At 44.5% G+C, this 15,881-nt stretch overlaps 1 long non-coding RNA gene across 4 annotated transcripts in view; it reads right to left on the bottom strand.

The window, feature by feature from the left end:
- The window catches only part of LOC119155062, a 189,354-nt gene that overhangs the window by 48,463 nt on the left and 125,010 nt on the right, over positions 1-15,881 (bottom strand). For all 4 annotated transcript variants that reach the window (XR_005106594.1, XR_005106595.1, XR_005106596.1 and 1 more), the window contains exon 3: positions 11,233-11,302. This is a non-coding gene — a long non-coding RNA (uncharacterized LOC119155062). The remainder of the gene's footprint in view (positions 1-11,232; positions 11,303-15,881) is intronic.

Raw genomic sequence — 15,881 nt, 5'->3', positions numbered from 1 at the left:
ATAGGGGCTGCATGCCCCTGCAGAAAAAGGCACTGGCCGGTTAACATTTCTAATCCCTAATCAGGCATGGCGTGGATTAATTTTTTTATTCATTTTGTTCTGGCTAAATATTCAGCAGTAAGGTTAGGGCTAGTCAGGGAGCTAAGCCAAGAAGGACCCTTTGGATGGGATGTGAACTTCCAAGTGTAGGACGTGAGCTCTCCATGTGGATCCTGTAGGCTTCATTCATTGAGGTGCTCTACACTTTCACCTTCATTCAAGCAGAACTGGCTGGGACTTTGTCTTCTTCAGGAAATGGCACCACAACAGAATGGATCATTACACCAAAAATGTTCCATGGAGACAAATCCGTATCAGCCAGCTTCCCTGTTTATTTCTTACGTGCACATGAGAGACAGTAGAAAAGAAAGAGCTGTCATACTCCATCACTGGGTTTGGGGTTGAGTGGATCATGAAGCAGAAGATGGAGAGTGAAAAGCTCTTCTTGAGAAGGAGCTTCAACCTTGCATCTTTAATGTCTAAGATCAGCACCCCAGAGATCATATTATGGCCCAGAAGACTCTTCTGTTTATTAAGATAATCCAACAGTCCCAAATCTAAGAAAACTTCTTATGATAGCTAGGTTTTGATTTAAAACCTAGTATTTTGATACAATCCTATCTTTGAAAACTGGCCTTAAATTCTTCTTTTTTTTTTTTTTTTTTTTTTGTTCCACCACAGACCAAAATAAATGCTGAACTTTGGAGGATGCTCACAGAATGGAAATATCACATTGTGGACAGCTCTGCATTCAAATCAGTGCCCGCAAAACCCCGCGAGAACAGCTACAATGACTGTAGTGAAAGCAGGATTGCCCCTTATTTACTATCAGTAAATTTAGGGCTCCCTTTGAAGTCAGTAATAAATTTCCACTGGCAAATTATTATCATTTTGAACAGCAAGAAAACACATTTTCCTCTCTAAATATTTTCTGATTTTAAGAGACAAAACACAGTGCAGGGGAGAGCAAACAGAAGTAATTTCTCATCCGGCTTGGTCCTTAAAGAGGCAAACTTCTTGAAAAAAAAAATTTAAAAAAATAAAGTGCCCCCTCCCCCCAACATCTGCTGGGAGCACTCGGAGATAACTGGCAGCTTGAACAATAACTCTGAGGACTGGAGTCCTTGAACAATGGGAGTGGGACGAGAGCAGCCCTCGCTGTGGCATCGTTTCCAGGCCTTCCGCACATGCAATTGGTTAACGGGAATAAAGATCAAGTTGGACCAATAACACTATAATTTGGAAACAAATATATTGATTACAAGAGAGCCCCACTGGAATGAATGGCACTACTTGCGAAGCACAGTTATTATTCTGAGCGCATAGGGATTACAGAATATGGTTTTCTGTGGTCCTGAATTGATCAGCATGATATTATCATCTTGCAAATGCAATATTATCGTAGGGCAGCAATGCGTAGCTGTGTGCTGAGGCCGCGCAGACCTGGGATGATGCAGCGGTGCCCAGCCTGAAGGACTGCTCCCACGCAGCGGTTCCTCTTCCCTCCTTTGCCATGGATGCTCATTCCTACAGATCCCTTCAAAAATCTTCCTCGCTAGGCCCTGCAGGTCACATGCTGCTGAACTTCACTAATAGAGAGTTTATCTTTCTTCTAAAGTGACTGTTTGATAAAAGAAATAAAAACTGGCTATGAAATATTTAGCAGAAATAATAGTATTCAAATAACGGGATTTGCCAAAACCTCTGCATCTATTAATAATGTTTTAGAGCACAATAATGGGATTAATTTTAAATTCCTGGCTTATTTTTCACCATTGGTGGTAGGTTTTAGTTAAGTTCAGCATTTTATTCAGCTCTGGAAGTGACACCAAATCACTCTGTTTTTATTCCTGACATTTTTTTAAAATTTAAATTTAAATTTAAATTTAAATTAAAAGATGAGATGCACATCTAAGGCTTTAAATTCCCTATTCATCTTTCTTAAAGCAGCAGAATCCCAGCAGCATCAAAATGATCATCCTGAAAGGAGATCAACCACAGAGAGCCCATTAAACATACAAACAGGTCCTTGGGTTTATGTTACTTTAGAACTAGCAGCAACAGGTCCCAAGATACTGGGGTCCTGACGGTCTCTGTCTGCACAACTGATGAAGATCGGCCACCTTCCCTTCTTGTCCTACCACTGCTCTGTATCTACTGTTCCTAGCCCAGAATAATGTTTATTTCCACCTCATCTCCTTCTAACATGAGCATCACTGCTGCCTTTACACTGGTGCTTCTTTTTCTCAAAGCATCTCTTTGCCTTCCTGCATGTCAAGTACTGCAGCTACTCCGTTGTACGTGGTTTAATGTTTTCTTTTCTTTTCTTTTTTTAAAATTTTTTTTAATTTTATTTAAGGTTAGGCTGAGCCTTTCAAACAGACCATGAGTTTAGGGGCCATCTTTAGCTACTTGCAGAGAACAGGTTTTCCAAAGGTGGGTGTTCAAGATTTTCTGAATATTGTTTCTTTTTAATGAATCTAACCTCAGGCTGCCAAGACAAAAGGCACCCAGACTGCTAATAATTTCTTAAAACTTTATCCCTGTAGCAAAGTTAAATTGCAAAGTTGCATTTTCTTTTCTAAATAATTTTCTCTGCATTTTAATGCCTTTCAGTTTGACAGCCTTAAAGAAGACAGATCAGGCTGAACCACAGATTTTACCAACTCTAAACTAAGCCTGTTTTAAATAACTGCAATGTTAATTTTAAACTAGGAATTATAATGCAAAGTCTGTTTTTCCCCCACCATGTAGGTAACAGCCCTGTGCAGACCCTTTTGGGAAAACATATGCAACAGCATAATGCTGCTCAAACTAACAAAAAAATTTCAAAAATTAGCAGGACCACAAATTTGCAAAGAGGGTTTTGCATTCAGTCCACTATGCTCGAAACCACCGATAGAGACTCTAATGGCCTTCTTGGGCCTCATCAGGCTCGTGCAGCTGTTACTTCAGCTAGTGCTAGTCCTCGCCTAAAGGGAAAAGACACACTTATTTTTGGTTTGTGGTGGCTGCTGCAGCTTCATCAGCCTGATTTATATGCTGATTTGCATATGTTCACCCACAAACGTTGTGAATTGCGCTTTTCCACGAAACCATACCATTAACGCTGGCTGCCAAAGCGGCGATTGGCGATGCTGCTCCACATGTTTGTCTTGCACATATCTTGGATGGTAGGTGTGTTATCAGGCCAGTCTTAAAGCTTCGGGTGCTCCCAGCGACACTTGCAGATAATACTCCATATGCAGGAAAAGATGGATGATATCGTAGCTGGGATTTTTATTTTTTTTTTTTCTAGCAAAATGAGCACTGTAACATTTCATGTATCTTGCCAGGAAGGATCCTACTAGCACATCACTTGCAGGCCAAAACTGGTGATATCTATGTACCATAGTAACTGGCTCTATAGCACTCCTTTTATGATAACTATAATACCAATTCATAAAAAACCAACCGGCAAATATTCTGTGAGCACAAAATTGTGTTATTTATAGACCAATTCCTCAACATCTGACATTTCTGCAAGAAACCTAGATATTATCTTTGCTCTAGTCACCACGCAAACCTCCCAACATATCTGCAGTCCCACGATATTTTAAAGACAAAAGAGAAAATTAAACGCCCTGGGAAATCACAAAAGTGCCGAGCGATAGTGGAGCGGCCGGGAGGATGTTTCTTATACCTGGCAAAGCACATGCCCTCAGAGCTCAGCTTGAGCTGGACCATCCCCAGCCGGGCTGCGCAGCCACTTCTGCCCGCAAGAAGCAGTGCTCGTTTTCCTCTAGGTGCGGCAGTCAGGATAGGCGCTTAGCTCTATAATCGATTTTATTCCATTTTATTACTCTTGGCTCTTCCAGAGTATTACAAACTCTCAGGAGACCTTTTAAGACATCTGCTGATGCTTCACTTACTTATAAATCAAATTTCCCCTTCCTGGATACTTCACTGGGTCCCATCCCCCTCCTGAGCTCCCTCCAGGAGCAACCCCTGCCAAGCCGCCGGGGAGCTACACACCGAGGCCACCTCCACCTTTGCGATACCACCCAAAAAAGTTGTAACGGGGAATTTCTCCAGCACGAGCTCAGGCTTTTACTGGTCAAACTTGCTTTGTTATGGCTTAACAAGGCACTTTGTCCCCCTCTCTGCCCCGACGGCAATAGCGACAGGTAAAACTAGCGCTGTGCTGCTGCATCTGGGTCTGCAAAAGATTTTTTGGAGGTGTGCTGTGTCGGATGGAGGTAGCACCTCTTCACCCTCCTGACTGACAAGGCTGAGTCAGATGGTGCCTGGGAGAGCAGGCACATTTGAGACAGGGGAAGGTTACTGGGAAAGAAGGTATTTTCTACCAACATTTTTCTTGAATTGAAATTAAAAGCTGAAAAGATTTATTACATTGGCATGTTCGTGCTGCTATATTTAAGGTGGTGTCAGTGTTCTCAGCATAATCCTTCTTATGCACCGAGGATTAAAACTCAGCCATAATAAAGTACTCTGAGCTGAAACTTGTCCTCAAATGTTTCCTACTTGAAGCACCAATTTTATTTTATTAAATGAAAAATAAAATTAATTCAAGAGTTTTGTGAGTTTGGAGATGAGAACAAGGAGGAATTCTGCCCATAGGTTTTTCCCTTCTGATTGCTAGCAAAGTCAAGAGACCCACGTGGAGACGATGCTGCCAAGGTAGAAACATGTTCGTGTTTTTCTCACCTTGAGCATGGAATATCGGACTACAGACTGAAAAAACACCTTCACCTATGAACTAGTGATAAAGATGTAAATGAATACAAACTCCTGTTCCCACCCTCCCTGCGGTGCTCCCAGGACATCTGTGTACAGGCGAAGGGAGCCAGAAACAGCTGAACTTTAAAAAGCTTTCACTTCCTCCCTGGAGCGTGTGTTTACTCTTGAACATGCTACAAATAATTAATAGGTTATATCTGTTGAAATAATAAATAACGTGTCAACAAAGCTGCTTTGTCTGTGCGGTAGGAACAAATCTCTGCAAGGGAATTTGCATATCCTTTTCCAGTATATTGTAATTACCAAAAATATCTAGTTTCCTGAGTTCTCCTTGATTGATGGACAGCATTTTTACTCTGTAGGTTCAGCTCTAAAACATGCACCTGAATCATAGTCCTGATCACCCTAAAGAGGTTTTGCGTGATTGTTCTCACCCTTCGGGCAGGGGTAGGACTGCAGGTCAGGATCCAGCTGGCTATGCCGGATCAGTAGAGTGTATATGGGACAGGGAGTGCTCAACAAGCATGTGGGAGAGGGAGAAAATCAGATTGACTGTGGGATGCCCCCCCCGCCCAGACAGCAAGAAATGGTCAGGTTTCCATTTCAGAGAGGATAAACACGAGTGTGGGTGATGTCAGGAAGGTCTCAGCAATATAGACCTTAAAGACAGGGAACCTGGACTCATTGGAGACATGAAAAGACGCAACAAAAGTCGCACAACTCATTATCAGGCTCTTAAATATGTATGTATACACATATATATATATATATATTAATTCAGGGCTGTTTATCAGTTTTGCAGAGGAGCTACTAAACTCATTTCTCCATCTGCCTGTTGCTGGTGGCTACTCACAGGTCCTGCAGAAGGATCTCAAGAAGCTGCTCCTGAAAAGGGTAGGAGCCAGGCGTACTTTTCCAGTAAGCATTTCTTCTTGCAATTAATACGTCTGTAGATTAATTAGCGCTGATAACAACTGTTCATGGCAGGCTGTGGGAAGTTGTTGAGCACTTAATGACTGCCATAAAGTCCCTGCCCAGCCTCCACGTGACAAACAGAGCACATACAGCCACGGTGCAGTGCAGAAATGCTGAGGAAGATGGTGGTGGGAAGGGCAGCAAATCCGCCCGAGTTTTTCTGTGCTGGCCATGCTCGAACCACAGCCTTCTGGGTCAGCTGGAAATAAAGACTCGTGGCTGGGCTGGCCCTAGGTGCAGGGAGCAAGGCAGCCTTAAAGCAGCCCTTTGGTCTGAGATAAGAATGAACTGAAGCTTTGAAGCTGAGATTTTGGAAGGAGGGAAAAATTTCCAAACCTCGTGGAAGAGCCTAGTGCTGATCATAGCATCGGAAATGGCTGGAGTCGGGGGTGTTCCTTTGATTAGTTTTAATACAAAACTCTCCCAAGGGCGTGCGCCAGCTGGAAGCTCCGATTGAGGAGGAGGAGGGAGGACCACAAAGATGGGTAGTTGGCCCTGAAGCAGTATAATACCACCAGGATACTGTCCTTTCTGATGTTATGACACTGAAATCTGGGATTCAGGGAGACTATGTAGCATAAGCATATTATATGTGCAGTCTTTATGTAATATAGCCTGGAAATGTCAATTTAAATATACCTGAACAATTTCAGTTTGATTCCTTTTGGGGATATACATGTTTATATGATCTTTAAGCTATATGTTCACATGCTGTTTTTTTTCCAAAGTGTCCATGTACGCAAAGTACAGAGCTCCTTTAAAGAGCACCTGTTTGATATTTTATTTCCAGAAAACTACTCAGACTCTGCTCCAGAGGCAGTGACTAATTTCCTCTCAGGCTTGTCTGTGACATTCATCAGTTTAACTTTAATTGAGGAGAATGTTGCAGAGTGTCTTCACGTTTTACTGAATCTTCATATATATTTAGTGTTCTAACAAGAAGGGCGACATTATTGCGGCGGAGGAAAGTGCCGAGTCACCAACAGAAGGTTCACCAAACAGCGCTGATCTGCAGCACCCAGCCGGCGGTGATGCAGAGCCGGGTATCTCACGCCCTGGGTGCTTTCTCTGTTACACTGCCTGGATGTGGCTGGGGGAGCTCAGAACCCCTGTAAGACCAGATTCCAGGCTATCAACCCCAAAATGAGCAGCTTGCAACTACTAACAACTCCAGAAAAGTTAGCATGTTGTGTAGGAACTCTGTGAGGGAGGTAGAAGCGGGTGTATTATCTGGGTCTTTAGAGACGACTGTCTTAAATCCAGGGCTAGCTTTTCTAGTTTGGTTTTATTGGGAATTTATGATATGGCCTGAAGTTTCATGATGGTGAATTTAGGAAAAAAATAAAATAATACAGGTTAGAGATTTCTGAGAAGGAAAAAAAACCAAACCACACCACCAAACCCAAGCATTTTTTCCCATGTTAAAAAATTAATGGCAATCTGCTCTGTTAAATTTTTGACTATTACAGGGGGGATGTAGAAAAATTTTATGCAGGGAATATGCCTTTTGTCCTTTGAAGTTCCCTTGAAAATCTGTTCAGATTTGGCCGTGCTAAATGCATTTGTGAAATTAGTATTTGCACATGCTCAGTAGAGACTTTTTTTGATTTTTAGCAGCTAAAATCTCTAGTGAATCACCTGAGTGGCTTGGAGCTGTGCCTTAACCACAGGCGGATCGTACGCCATTCCAGGATGGTAGTGTGAAATGCGGGATTGCGTGGGCTTTTTCAAGAAAAGGAAGATTTCAACCCTATGGATGAACATGCAAATGGCACAAAATAGATGTCATTAACTTTCAAAACCCACAGATATTATCAGTAGATACGGAACCAGAGTCTTTACAACTGTCTTCGCAAGTTGAGCAAAACTAAGAGGAGGTGGAGCAACCAGTCTGCTTGCAATAAAATTTCAGAGATGCTTCTCTCTGAACATGCCCCGTGCTTGGATGAGGTTTGCCATACGTGCTGTCCAGGCAGTCACTGCTCTGCTTTTCCACCTGCAAAGCAGGAACCATCCCAGATATTGTGGCGGCACAACTTTGCCTCCCACCCTCCGCACTCCTTGCCTTTTGGAAAGGCAGGAGTGCCTGCCCTTCAGCTGCCTTTCCAAATCAAATGTAAGAGTCTGGAGTGAGAAGAAGACATCCTTGCTCAGGGATTAAGCAAATAGGACCTCTCCTTTGCGTGCCACAGCCCTAAATGTGTCAACAGATGGTCGGGTCAGCAAAGGGGAATTTTACCTGGTTATGGCCACAGGGAGATAAAAGCAGCAACGCTGCTAAACAGAATTAGTATTTATTTGTATGGCATTTAATTTTGCTGTATAAAGGTCACTCTTGCCTTTTGTGTTGGGGAAAGAGAGAGCAGCTGTGTTTTTTCTCCTCAGCTCCAAGATATCACCCCCCCCTTATTCTATAGGCAGGAATTCTCAACTACTTTTTATGAGCTCACTTCATAAAGAGACATTTCTTGCTGAGAACCTAAAAGGAATTTATCTTTTAAACTCTCATCCACCGTGACAATGAAGACAGAGACTACACTGCGCCCAAATGCAGAAGGCAACGAAGCAACAGAATTTCTCCAGGAAAGGTAACCAGAAAAGTTTGCCTGACCCGTTTGTTCCTGGGTGATGGGGATTTACCCACATGCTGTCCAACATTTCACAGACTGCCCTCGCTGTATGATGGATGCACTTTGTACGTCCCACCTGATCCTGTGTCTTTTATGGCTCATGGTGGGCTGCAGCAGATCTACCCTACAATAAGGTTTAAATAACAGGGAGTCCTTTGAGAGTCAAAAGTATCCTCTTGCATGCTGACGTGCACGCCTGGCCCTGTGCTCCAGCCTCAGCACGCACCGGCACGCGGTGGGCAAGGGGGGAGGTGACGTCCCAGCAAACTGCAAGAGTCTGTTCATCTCAGATGCAGACACAGCCTGCTCTTCAGTCCTGGTGCACACATAGGGACACAAGGGTCTGAGGATGGAAGACCCCACATGTCCCAGTTCAGGACGTGGCTGAGCTGCAGGGACCCAGTGCCCGGCACACACTAATGGACCCACAGCAGAGCTCTGCGGTACTCCCGTTCAGGAGGTTTTATCTAGAGTGAGGTGAGAGCCTCCACACAAGGATTTCACCCGCTCTAGCTCTACACCTTTACCCCATGATCTTCTTGGTTATGCTTGATCCAACAAGCCCCAACTCGGCACCAACCCTGCATATCCTCTGCCTGCCCTCGGCTGTGTGCATGGCTTCGCCTGGCGCTGCTGCCTTCCCCCACGGGCCCGGGAGGCTCGGGCAGCGCTGAAGAAGTAGCAACAGTTCCCTCCAAGAGCCTTTCCTGCATATCTCCTTTGGGCTTTTTATAACCGGGTACTAGATCAGCTATTCGCACCCGAGCTGCCATGTGGGATAATGCGCACAGGCGAACATTGTTACACGCAAACACAAATACTGGAGATGCTGACAGATGGAGGAATCACACTGTTTTGCGGGGAGGAAGGGCAGAATAGGAGCAGGAATATCAGAATGAGTCTTGCCATTTACATATAACAAGCTACAGCTATATTTGGATACGCTGCTGCATTCACAACCTTCCCAATTGCCAGGCTTTCAAATACACACATTACCACCAGAAGTGCTCTTGCTTAAGTGCTCCCATCTCCAGGATTTCCTTTGAAGTATCTGACTGAAGTAATGTAAAGTGCATTTCAATTGGCAGTGAATGCAGGTTAAATGGTAACAGCACAACAGATCCAGTGTTCCCTGGGCTTTTTCTTTTACCAGTCTCTCTTTTTAAGAGAGTGGGTTACTTACTGTAACACTGCATTCAGGCACCTTCAGTCTATTAAGCCTCTCTCCTGACCCTCTATACAACTGCTTGAGGATGCTGTGAGCTGTATCAGTACTGCTTTAGTACACAAAAAAGTGAGTAAATGCACCGCTGAGTGCCCAGGCTGAGCAGTACACAGTGGGTAAACTCATTTTAGATATCTGTGCACTTGCATTTATCCTTGGCTACACCACCCAGCTGGCTGGAGACTGATCCAATCGCTTTGGATCACTCTGGATCTGTGTGTCACCTCCCATACATGTTGATGGAGCATCAGCTATTTAACCTTTAAACGGAGTATTTTGCTAATCCGTTGGATTGGCTGAAGAACGTATATCATGCTATCAAAATAGCCAAGCCTGCACTGAACAATGAAATATCCCCACCTGCCCACGCCAGACACTCTCTCCACCTCAGGCTGCTGAGCCAGCGCCGCAGCACCGCTCTTTGAAAAGCAATCAAAAAATGCAGGGTAGGGGAAGAGCTTAACCCAAGCCACTGGCATTGTCCAAGAGGAATCTTACCGTGTCTGGTCTTGAACAGCATCTTGCTCATCAGAAAGAGGAATGACCCACTGCAAAACCTCAGGCTGAAGACTCCTGGTAGTTATTAACCAAGCTAATTTGGTACCAGGGAAAGGACTGAGCTGTGTTATGGATGTGCTAATATGCTACCCAGGCGTGTCAGGGGAGAGGACATGGATTAGCTGAAGAGGGACGCAGAGGTCACATCCTCCTTCCACTTCTGTACCACAAAATCAGGCTGAGTGACTTCTAAAGGTAACAAGAGAGGGGATCACATACCAAAACCGCTGTGTAGCACAGCCAGGCTAAAGCTTTCCCACCATCAAACCCCATTTGCGTCTGTGTGTATGTCTACGCAAGAAAGATGGGAATTCAACTGCTGCAGTTACCTTGCGTGTGCTTCATACATACAAGCTCGGGAGGATTTTCTTTATTTATTTTTTTTCTTCTTAAAGCTGTAAGATATTTCTTTCAGATTCATCTTTGGAGTGGAAGGGGCGTGGGGAAAAGGAATGCTCTGCCAGGGATTAGCTGAACTGAAAACCTTACATCTGAGTATCTTCCAGATCTGGGTTTGGTAGCTTCTTATAGCTTCCTCATGGCTTCTCTGAACCTCCACCCGTGATAGATGTTTAACATGCTGTAATGCATATTACTCTGTAATGACTTTGGTGGAGCCATTACAATGAGTTACACCAGTGACAGATTGATACTTAAGTCAGTATATGTTTGCATAATATCTGTCTACGTTCTCACATAGCCCCCCATTACCGGCACACATATAGCATAATGACAGCACGGAGAGCCATATGACTGGTGGGTTCAGCCCTATTCCCTGTCACATATTGCCATGGTACCCAGAGCTGAATCACTGAGTATGTTTAAATAGGCGGACATTAATTTATAGAGTAAATCATTATGAAATGGAGGAAATAAGTGACTATCATTGGCACTGATTTGATCTAATGGAGCCTCACGCTAAATTGCTAATATTCTCCCTCCCCCAGGTTTTTTTTTTCCTCTTAAATGACAGAAACAAATAAAAATATAAGCCTTTGTTCAACCTGCCTTCAAAACACCATTGCCAGGTACACGGCTTGCTGATTACGTACAAATTTACCTTACCTCCTCCCTGCTGCTTCCCAGGCTGGGGAACAGGATTTCTTCCTTTTGGTTTCAGTAAAGCCTCAGTGACCTGAAAATTGAAGGAAGACAATTTATCGCTCTCCCCTAAACTGTCCTTTCCCTTTCTTATCTGGAAGCAGGCAGCTTTTGGTTCACTCGAGTGGAAGCTGGCTGTCCATTTCCTGATGGCAGCGAAGAGCAGACTCCCATCTGGTTGATGCAGATGCCACTGTTTTGACTTTATCCAGGTGGTCACCCAGCAAACCCTGTTGTGCCTAATTATTTAAGAGGGTTGTGAAACACTAGGTGATTTTATATACCATATGTGCTAGAAAACATAAGCATGAAGATGCTGTGACTTAATGATGTGGCAACTTCAGCTCTGAATCTTCCGTGTTTTACGGATTAGATCTGACCTTTCGCTTTACTGTAATGCACTTTGTAGCGTTTAGCATGAAAGAAGAGCAAACAGCATTGGAGATGGGAAGGTTATCGGCAGCGGTGACAGAGCCATCCTCCATCCTCTATCAAGATAAAGCACTTGACTCAATTTTAGAATATCCATCCTAGCAGGGAGAAGGCGGGAGGAGCGGGGGAGAGAGCCTGTCCTTTAAATGGAATTTCAGGATTTGGAGTTCAGAGACTTCCTTCGTGGTGTTAGAGCAAATCACAGACCTTCTTCAGAGCAAAATAACAACACACCGGGTCTCCTGCTCTGGTTATTAATTTATTTATTTTGAACGCACATAGTTTTGCTGCTTTGACTTCTCAAACAATGGGAAGGTACAAGGGGAGAAGGATAATAAATTGCATTGCCTCTTTTTTGCCATCACAGGAAACCTTGAGGGACTGTTCAGCAAGCTAGAGCTCTTATCTGCCTTTGGGCGATCTCATTATCAAACCTTCATTTTGCTCCCCAGCAGGAGAGATGGCCTGCAATGTATGATAACCTCTACTTATGAAACTCACACTCCAGAAATCTCTGATAATAGGCCAGCTAAAATGGAAAACCAAAGAGCAGGCAGTGGGTTTTCAGTCGCCAATAAAGACTGTACACACACACACACACACACACACACACACACACACACACACACAGAGGCAGGTACCGAGACACCCTTATGTTTATTTATATTTCTATGCATCAGTCCAACTCTGACGGCACCTCCCAGAACTTAAACAACAAATCTGATACGGCTAATATTTTCCAGCATACTTTGAATAGTAGTCTCAAGTAAGCCTGTGCAATACAGGGGGCTGTGTCCCGTCTACAGAGAGGTCAGTGGAATCAGTGGGAATTATAACCGATCTAACCTGCTCAGGTGTTTTTATAAATCCCATTAAACACTTGCTTAAAGACTACTGAAAATATGAGCTGTGGGAACATCAGTAGTTCCTGGGGGCACGGGGGAAAAGGGGAGAGGAGGAATAAAGAGAATGAAGTTCCTAAAACACTTGGGCACTTTGATTATATTTATTTTCAATTACTTTCCTGTTGCTAACTCTCCTGTGAGTAGACTTTGCCACAATGGTTTAACTCCTTGCCCGCACTAGTACCATTTGTGATGACAGCCCCCTGATTCACCCCTCAGCCACCAAACCCTCCATTTCTGAACCCTTCACCTCTCTGTGGGCAGTTGAGGAAAAAATGGGTTTCCAGCTCTCCCAGTGCAAATCTTTCTGGGTATGGGCTAGAGAAGATGAGAGGTTGAGAGCCCTCCACCGAAAAAGCCCTGTTAGCCACTCAATCTTGTTTGCACCAAGACACCTCCAGCTCAAGATCCACGTGTGAATGGTGATTCCTCCCGTTTCCTCCCCATGAAGGAATTTTCCTGCTGGCCCCTCTGGGCAGTGAATGACCACCTCCCTCTGCAAGCCGTGTGTCATGACCACCTCCCACTGCAAGCCAGGCGTCACCCACATGCTGGCTCGTTGCCACGCCGTCATGAATACCAGCCTCTGCCAAGCTCCCTGTCTCACCCAGGGGTTGAAGAATGGCACTGGGGGGTCAAGAGATGGAGAGGAGGGGTGGGCAGGGGGTCTGAGGGGTTCAGCCCACCATGTCCTGCAAAGTGATCCAGCCTACAGCTGGCCATCAGGGCACAATCACAACATACACCCACGACCAGGGCTTCTGCAGTAACTGCCCACCCCAGGTTGGGAAGGTGATGTGTTGAGTCATGAAGCAAAGGTGAAGAGCTGAAGAGCTCCTTCCAAGCACAGAAAGGTCTCCAGAAGGACTCACTTGAATGCACAGCCACACTAATCTGTGCATTCCCACTTGCAAGGCTGCATCGCAACCACATCCCAGCTCCACAAGCCCCCCAGCCCACCCCAGAAGTAGCTGCTCTGCCATGGACAGGCTGTGCTGTTCCCCCCGGGCAGAGGATTAGGCCATGCAAACCCTACCGCCCTGCACCCCTGGGCCACCCACATCCCCATTCCGCTGCCGTGCCAAGGGCTTCTTTATCACAACCTGAAAAACGTGGTAATCCAGGCTATGAACTTCATTTTTATCTCCTTTTGTTGCACCACTGGGAGACGGTCTGGATCAGAAAGAAAATGATGTGAAGGTGAAACACCTGGAAGCATTAAAAACCCTTCCCCTCTTTTTTTGTTTCCATTTTCCTATCAGTAAAAAGGGTTAGAAATGGCCAGTTGGTCTCCCTCACTAGTGTGGGTGATGCAAAAATGTATCTGAACTTGTAAAATCTCCCTAGGCATAACACGCTGCTGAAAATATGATAACAGTCTTAATTATATTTTAATATATCATGTGGATTATATTTTTAATACCTTAAAAAATAATCAGCCTGAAAAATCCCAGCTAGTGAGGAAATAAATGCAGAGGACAAAAATACTAAGATATGAAAAGATTGGTCTTATTAAAGGCTAAATAGGTCTTGCTTTTAAATTCCTATTAAACAGGAACGCATATTGGAAAATAATCATAAAAAACCATGGGAAGGCACCAAGTTACCTGCCTGGAGACCTCATTGGGATGGGTTGTCCTTGCTGAACAAAGGACTAAAAGCAATAGGGTTCCCCCCAGTTTTCTGCTCTGGATCTTAGATATGGGGAAGTGCTCACCCACGGGTGTTTCCCCGAAGAAGCAGGGGCAGAGCGGGGAGCAGGGGCTCCCAGGGTGCTGGGGCTCACACTGTGTGGGGGGGAGGCAGGCTCCATTCCCCCTCCCTCCCTGTGCACAGCCTGTAGCACTATGGCTGAGCTCACCACCACCATACACCCCGGGAGGGTGAACAGGAGCCAGGTCACACGTGCTCTTACAGCTCCAAAACGCACATTTTTTTTGGTTTACGTTAGAGGTTTTCAGTTCCAATGCCTATTAATCTAGTACTTTTCAGAAACACCACAACCCCACTTTACAGCAGATAGGATGACATTTGGGTCATCATAATGGAAAGCAGAGTTACTCACTGAGTGCTAAACCAGCCAGGGCTGGAGCCAGGTTGGTCTGGGCAGACCCTACAAGGGTCCACATGAAAATGGTGATATTATCAACAAAGTCAAGCCTACTTCGAGTGAACACGCAGAAGCCTTTTCTTTAGAAATTGGCGAGGATTTCGATGGAATTCAGAGCAATCCCCTTTTAACAGAGCTGCCTGAGCTCTTCTCAGGTGTTATTTTGCAAAACACAAAAACCTGAACCCTAAAAACAACCTCACAAGGCAGCAGATCTCTGCTCCCGATGTCCTCCACTTCATGTTTCACATCAATGCATTGGTCGGATTCCAGGGAGCTGGAAGGAGATGGAGCTCACGCTCGTTCTCCTCTCCCATGCTAAGGGCAGGTAATTATCTCTGCATTCCTGGAGGAATGTTACAATAAATATGGCTGTCATTTTTCATTACTGCACAGTGAACAAAGGGAACAAAGAGAACAAAAGAACGTGTGGTTTTGCTAACCTGGGCTTGCGTGTGCTTGTATATATGCAAGATGTAAGTAGAGGGGGAGAGTTTATTGCTATTATTTATTGTGGATAAACCAATCTGGGTGAATGTCTCAAAATTTACCAGTTTTTCAAACTAATTAAAAATCTTTCTCTGGGAAAATCCTTACCTCCTACTTGCTGTCCCACCATAAGGATTGTTGGCTTAAAATGGAAATTATTTGAAAGGCAAGAAACACAATCATGTCTCCTTAACTTCTACCCTACAAAGTACAAACACTCTCTTTCTGATTCCCTTCACCCCCCCACCCCCGCCATTTGACATCCTCTTAGTAGTGGCTGGATTTCTGAATTTCTCTTGATGGCCACCGTCTTACCATGTTGGAAAATATGGCAAAGGAATTTGTGCAAATAAAGGTACTTAGAAAATGTGTGTGTGTTATTCTTCCCTCTATAGTCATCTATGACAGTTCTGTTTCAATGCAGACAAGACAAAATAAACAATGGTCAGTACCCCTCATCACTGAGTATCTAATCTGAGGCACAGCCAGCTCAGAGTCCATCTCTATGCCTGTGTATTTTTTTGCGTGGTGCCTAGGTGTTTTTACTGACTAACTGAACAGACGCTTTGATTTGCCAAACTGTTTTTTACAGGAAAAGAAATTAGAAGGTTCACAGTGATCACACTGATGCAAAATCCTGAGATGCAGGAAGAACAGTTTGCACTCACCTGCCTGAA

The sequence above is a fragment of the Falco rusticolus genome, chromosome 10 (genome assembly GCF_015220075.1).
Source record: "Falco rusticolus isolate bFalRus1 chromosome 10, bFalRus1.pri, whole genome shotgun sequence".
NCBI classification, from domain to species: domain Eukaryota; kingdom Metazoa; phylum Chordata; class Aves; order Falconiformes; family Falconidae; genus Falco; species Falco rusticolus.
This window is presented reverse-complemented; position numbering and strand designations above follow the sequence as displayed.